The sequence below is a fragment of the Malania oleifera genome, chromosome 3, assembly GCF_029873635.1.
Source record: "Malania oleifera isolate guangnan ecotype guangnan chromosome 3, ASM2987363v1, whole genome shotgun sequence".
Classification (NCBI taxonomy): domain Eukaryota; kingdom Viridiplantae; phylum Streptophyta; class Magnoliopsida; order Santalales; family Ximeniaceae; genus Malania; species Malania oleifera.
The window spans coordinates 10,182,123-10,188,057 of NC_080419.1; positions in this window are offsets into that span (position 1 = coordinate 10,182,123).

A 5,935-nucleotide genomic window follows, 5' to 3' on the forward strand; every position below is an offset into this window, starting at 1 on the left:
AAGAATTGAAAAAATATAATTTGAGGAAGGTTTATGTAAGAAAGAGAAGGAGAGAATGATGAATTTTCTTGAATATTTCGTGGAGCTAACTTTGTCTTTATATAAGAAAAATCATGCCTTTTCCGATAGGTTGGGTTGCATCCGTTCAATGTTGTTTAACGCATCAATTCCTTGACCTTGAGGGGTCAGTCGCCGATGGTCTTTTAAAATCAACGTATTCTGAAAGTCAAAATAGGGTCAGTCGAATGTGCTCGATAGGGTCAGTCGCCTGTGTCTATTCTGTTTGAATATTTTCAAACATAGAAACGGGTTAGTCACTTGTTCCTATGTTTCGCACCGTCCTAGGGTGCACTAGAGTACACACTAGCACCTTCTCTTAACCAATTTTAAGAGATTATTCCACCTTTTCATTTATTAATGACCTTTCCTTATACGCTTTTTCCCATGTGGGACAAACCCACATAACTTTAAATGCTTTAGAAAATTCATCAAAGGAAGACTTTGATAACCCACCCATAAAATCGTATGTTTTAGAAAATATTTCAACATTCTCCCACCATTTTCAAAATATAGATGAAAAATAATTTATTCAGATAAGAGATAATTCATGCATAAATAAAGGTGTTTTTAGAACTTGAACCTTCACTTAGTGAATGCACATCAAAATTAATCAGGATTACATAGTAGACGAACTTTGAACTAGCAATCCTCTTTTGATTAACCAGATATATATCACACACAAATTATCATATCTTTGGGTGTTTCCAAAAGCCGACACGTGGATTGGCCTTGCGTCTATATCCTAGTTTGATGAGCGCTCTAAAGATAAATCCATTTCTTATAGGAAGCGGCACCATTTCTAACGCTCATATAGGTAGGTTTATCAAATGTACCCTTGTAATTAAAGTACTTCACATAACCTATTATAAACATATTAAGAGCTTAAGCTCAACCTTCACCTTTTCACATTACAGGTACAAAGCACTATTTTTCTTGGAATGGATTATGTGAAACATATACATTTTAGTGCTTTCAGTCACTACATATGATGTACTTTACTCATTGAACTCAAGAGCTTGAAATTTTCAAGTATTGAGTCGAGTTTCCATCATTGGTGACTATGGGTTATGGATTTAAGTCTCATCCCCTTTGATGTCTTCCAGACCATGTCTCTTGCAAGTCCTTTTGTTAATGGATCAGCCAAATTTTGGTTTGATCTCACAAAATCTATGGTAATTACACCATCAGTATTTAATTGCCTCACATAGCTATGTCTTAGGCCAATATGTTTGGATCTACCATTATATATATTACTACATGCCTGTGACAAAGTTGCATTGCTGTCACAATGCAAAGATATAGGTGGCATAGGCTTTGGCCACAATGGAATTTCTAATAGAAAATTCCAAAGTCATTCTGCCTCTTTGCTACAAGAAGCTAAAACCACAAACTCTGATGCCATAGTAGAAGTTGTTATAAGGCTTTGCTTCTTTGAACCCTAGAAGATAGCTCCTCCACCAAGGGTGAATATCCACCCACTAGTTGATATATGATCATTACGATCAGTGATCCATATGCATCTGTGAATCCTTCTAAAACAATAGGATATCCTTCATAATGTATGCCATAATCCATAGTATTTTTTAAATATTTTAATACTCTATATATAGCATGCCAATGAATAATCTAATATCATGCAATTTTGTAGTATTAATATGTCTTAAACGATTATGCCATAAAGAAAATGAATCAACCATATAAAAGAAACATTCACTTTATTGATATTAAGTTTAAACATACCCTCATACAAATAGCCTTGTCCCACAAAGACTCCACCCTTGGAGAGTACAAATTTGTCATATTCAAACACTAGCTTAAAGCCAAACTTATTAAATAGGCTTCCAGAAACTAGATTCTTCCTAATTTCTGGTACATGGTATACATCACTGAGAGTCAAACTTTTTCCAGAAGTAAATTCTAAAGTGACATCTCCTTTTCCGTTGACTACAACAGTGAACACATTTCCTATGTAGAGAACATTGTCATTTTCCACCTGTTCATACTTTGAGAATGAACTCTTGTCTTTGCAAACATGTCTTGTTGCACCTGAGTCAATCCACCATGCACAATTATCTTCAACAACATTGATTTCACATTCCTTGTCACAAACTTGTTAGAGTTTGTTTCATCTTGCTTTTTCTTGATGACATTCACTTTTGTAGTGTCCAGGTTTTCCACAATGGAAGCATGAACCTTTCTTTTTCCTATTTTGATTCTTGATAGAATTGTACTTCCTTTTCTGATCCCCTTTCTTAGGATGTTGAGACTGTTTAGAACTGCCTCCTTCTTTCATCATATGCACTTTGGAAGTATGCTATTCTGCACCTTTCAGGTTCTGCCTAAACACTTTCTCAACTTGGAAATGTTGGCACAATTGTTCAAGAGACATATCATCCTTCTTGTGCTTCAAAGATTTTATAACATCTTTCCAGGATGGAGGTAACTTATCAATAATAGATGAAACATAAACGCATTTATCCATTTTTATATTATGTTGATTAACTGTTTAAGGATATGCATAATTTCATGAAATTGCTCTACAATAGACCTATTATCAACCATGGTATAATTGAAAATTTTTCTAGCCAGAAATTTCTTACTAGTTGCATCATTTGTGAGATACTTAGCTTCAAGCGCATCCCACAACTCTTTTGTAGTAGCCATATTCTGATAGAGATCGAACAGATTGTCTAACATTGAATTACAAATATAGCCTTTGCAAATATAATCATCTTATTCCCATTTAAGCCTTGCACATCCTTCAGCCAAAGTTTCATTCTCGTTTACAGTAGGTTTGGGAGTGGTAAGAACATACACCACTTTGAGATCCGCAAGTAGAAAGTGCATTTTTTCTGTTAGTTCCAGCAAATTTTCGTAAGGTTGAAGAACCAGCCATAGCAAAATAACGTTTTAAGATTGTAGGAATAAGATAAGGAAAATGCCGCAGAACAGAAATTTGCTTCAAGGCATGTTATAATGTTATTTTCCTTAAAACGTTATTTGCCCCCACCAAATTGGTGTGTATTGAGTCAGCAAATATGTTTCCATGATACAATGAAACCCAGATTATGATTTGATATCAGTTTGTGTTATACACAAACGAAAACTTATCACAAACACCCTTAGAGTAATCTGAACAAATTTTCTGAAATTCTATCTTTGTAGATAATAGAATCCAGAATTGAAAAAGATATAATTTGAGGAAGGTTTATGTAAGAATGAGAATGAGAGAATGATGAATTTTCTTGTATATTTGGTGGAGCTAACTTTGTCTTTATATATACAAAATCATGCCTTTTCTAATAGGTCGCATCAGTTCTGAAAGGTTGCATCCGTTCAGCGTTGTTTAACGCATCAGTAGCCTAACCTCGAGGGGTCAGTTGCCCGTGCTCTTTTAAAATCAGCGTATTCTGAACGTCAGAATGGGGTTAGTCAACTGTGCCTAATAGGGTCAGTCACCTGTGCCTATTCTGTTTGAATATTTTCAAACACAGAAATGGGTAAGTCGACTGTACTCGATAGGGTTAGTCACTTGTTCCTATTCTATTTGAATATTTTCAAACACAAAAGTACCACAATCATTTTCTACAAGAAGTTAAAGTCACAAACTCTGATGCTACAGTAGAATCTATTATAAGGTTTTGCTTCTTTGAATCCTAGGAGATAGCTCCTCAACTAAGTGCTTGTGCGCTAACTAAATGCGCCACTAGCACCCTACAGCCCATGCCACATGCGCATGTGCGGGGTAGGGTACACTAGAGTACACACTAGCATGTGTGCATGTGTGTGCGGACGGTGCGAAAGGGTGCACTAGAGTACACACTAACACTTTCTCTAAACCAATTTTAAGAGATTATTCCACCTTGTCATTTATTAATGACCTTTCCTTTTCCACTTTTCCCAATGTGGGACAAACCCACATAACTTTAAATGCTTTAGAAAATTCATCAAAGGAAGACTTTGAAAACCCACCAATAAAATCGTATATTTTAGAAAATATTTCAACATTAAAGACAAAGTTAGCTCCACGAAATATATAGAAAATTCATCATTCTCTCATTCTTTTGCTTACATAAAACTTCCACAAATTTTATCTTCCTAAAATCTGGATTCTATTATATGCAGAGATAGAATTCCATAAAATTTGTTCAGATTACCTTAAGGGTGTTTGTGATCAGTTTTTGTTTGTATATAACGTAAACTGATATCAGCTCATATTCTGGATTTCATTGTATCCTGAAAACGTATTTGTTGACCCAATACACACCAATTTGGTGGGAACAAATAACGTTTTAAGGAAAATGACTGCCTTGAAGCAAATTTTCAGTATTACAGCATTTTTCTATCCTATTCTTACAAGTAAAAGCATGGTTTTCGTCAGGTTAGACCATAAGGGGTGGGGGGAAGAAGGGAATTTCAAAATTAATGCCCAGTTGGGTCATATTATAAAAAATAAATGCATCGACTCCTGAAATTTGGCAGGATCACACTTAACTCCTCTTATCTTTTGTAAATCACATTTATAAACCCTGGGGTTTAGTAATATTGAAGTAATAGCATGCACATTTATAATAACATCTGTATTACTTTTAGGAATGTATTTCATTTTTACCATTTTCTGTGAGAAATTTGGAAGTCAAGTCAAATTATGGAATCAGCTGAGGACTTCATGTTATCTTACATAGTTATTAGACATTAGTGATATTTTTCACATTTACGATAAGAACTCACTTGAAAACCGACCGTTGGGAAGCATAAACCTCCAAACAAAATTTCACTAAATTATCACCAACTAGTTTATCCAGTCATTTATATTTTTCATACCCTGACATCTCAGTGTTGCCTTCATTTGCAGCCTCTCAATCCTCCTTTAAAATCATACAATAATATGGTTCTGAAAATGACTAAAAGAGGAGTAAGATTGATGCTGTATATTAAACCAGCAATGCATTGCTTTTTCTTTTGTGGTTGCTCTCCATTTCAAGGCCTTCATCTTATGAAAAATTACACGATAAATATATAATTCCATTCTACTCAATTCTTATTTACCAAATAAATTATTAGATAATGTACATAGTTAGCTTTCCAAATGAACTCCTTTAACCTCCTACGTGACAACTAAAATAATTAGCACAAGTTTAATAACGATTAAGCTCCATTTGAAATTTAGAAAATATAGGGAACAAATAGAAAATATGAAAAAAATTCACATTTTTATATTTGGCTAGTGAGAAAGAAAATGAAATAATAACAAATGAAAGAACAAAAAATTGATTTTACATATCATTAACCTTAATTTTTAACCATATTGGAACAAACGTTTAGTTTTGATGGTACTTAATATAGAAAGAAGTGCAAAGAAAATGAATTTCTTTTTAATCTTTTATTTTTTTTCCAAACAAAATTTCTTTTTATTTTTTCAAACAAAACTCCTATCAAAATTAACCTAAGTGTGTATAAATTTGAAATTATTTGGTAGTCTTTTTAGAATGACTTTGGTATTTTTGGTAATAAGATTTTTTATTGTAGTTTTAGAATATTAAATTTATCCAATATTTGGTACACTAGAATGGAATGAAATGTGAATAGAATATAATGAAAAAATGTATGATGAATATGCAAAATTAGAAAAACCAACTCCATTCTATTCCGTTCCATTCTTAAGTACTGAAAAATAGCAACCAAATCAACGTTTATATAAACAACAAATCTACAGCAAACCTACATAAACCAAGATGCTGTAGAATCTACCTTGTTTTTTTCTTGGGGTGAGTAAAAGATGCATTGCTCTAATGACGTTTAGAGGAAAGTGCTTTCATTCCCAAATAAAAATTAATAACAATGGAGAGTTGAAAATGAAGTGTAAGCAGCAGCA